The following is a 1256-nucleotide window of genomic DNA, read 5'->3' on the forward strand; positions in this document are numbered from 1 at the left end:
AAAAATGCTGCGCTAACCATGATAACCCAAAATCAAAGAACTTTCTTTTAACAAAAAAAAAACCGACAAAAATAATAAATAATCACTTGAAACAGATCCTCATCCTCATGAAAATTCAAAACCCAACTACAAGTTCTTTTCCTCCATTGAATCCAAACCAACAATGAAAACTATTTTAAAGCCATGGAAAACTATTGATCCCACTGTAGAAACTGAAAAAACATGGTTTTGAGTTCTTGTGTGAGTTATGTTTGGGGTTGAAGAAGGAGAAGAAAAAGAAGAGAACGACGTTGTTTTCGTTCACGTAGAGATGGACAAATAAGACTTTGTTCAATATTAGCACTTCAGGTTGGTACTTATTAAGTTAACGCGATTGGTAATCAAATTTCGTGACCAGGTGATAATGAAAATGGGTTGATACTTAACGGGCAACTCATCAAGTTAACATGATTAGTAAGCAAAATTTGTTGCTAGATGACAGTGAAAATGTCAAAGAAGTCGCATTATCTTACGGAAATTAGAATAGGAGACAGAAGTGAAACTTTTTTTAAATAAAAGGGTCACATTATATTGTCGCTCGTAAGAAAGACGAGAATAAAATTAGGTGGGTACTCCCATGAAGATATTATAATTGTCTTCATGTGATGATTTTTCTTTTTGACCCTTAAATGATGGATTGTAGGGTTAGATTTTGATATGTTATAAAAGTGTTGTTTTTATTTGAAGTGTGGCCAAATTAATAAATCACACTTTTATACAAAGCATCTTCATAAAAAGATGTTTTTTGCATCTTCATTTGAGTAGCTTCCATAAAATTATTCATGCATTCATGTTTTTGGTGTCTTTGTACCAATTGGATAACTATGTCTTTTTTAATGCTTATCTTGCTTTTTTTTATACTACGTGTACTGTGTACATATTATTTGAACTTGATGTTTAATTATTTGGAGCATGACAGTGTGTGTGGAGTTATCAGACTAAATTGGAACAAACAAATAGAGCTTATAGAATAATATGTGATTTAATTTTTATAATGCAATTCCTTTTTTGATTATAATAACTGAGGTGATGAGTTTGATGGTTGTTTTTTGTTCAGAATCGTTTCATACATTTTCATACATGGAGAATCCTATGATACCGAATATAATATGATATGGGACATGTAAACATATGAATTTTAAATTGGTTTGATTCTATAATTTTGTAAAATTTTTAATTAGGTCTTTATATATATTTTTTTAATTGAGTCTTTGCAA

This window comes from Arachis ipaensis, chromosome B07, assembly GCF_000816755.2.
Source record: "Arachis ipaensis cultivar K30076 chromosome B07, Araip1.1, whole genome shotgun sequence".
Taxonomy (NCBI): Eukaryota; Viridiplantae; Streptophyta; class Magnoliopsida; order Fabales; family Fabaceae; genus Arachis; species Arachis ipaensis.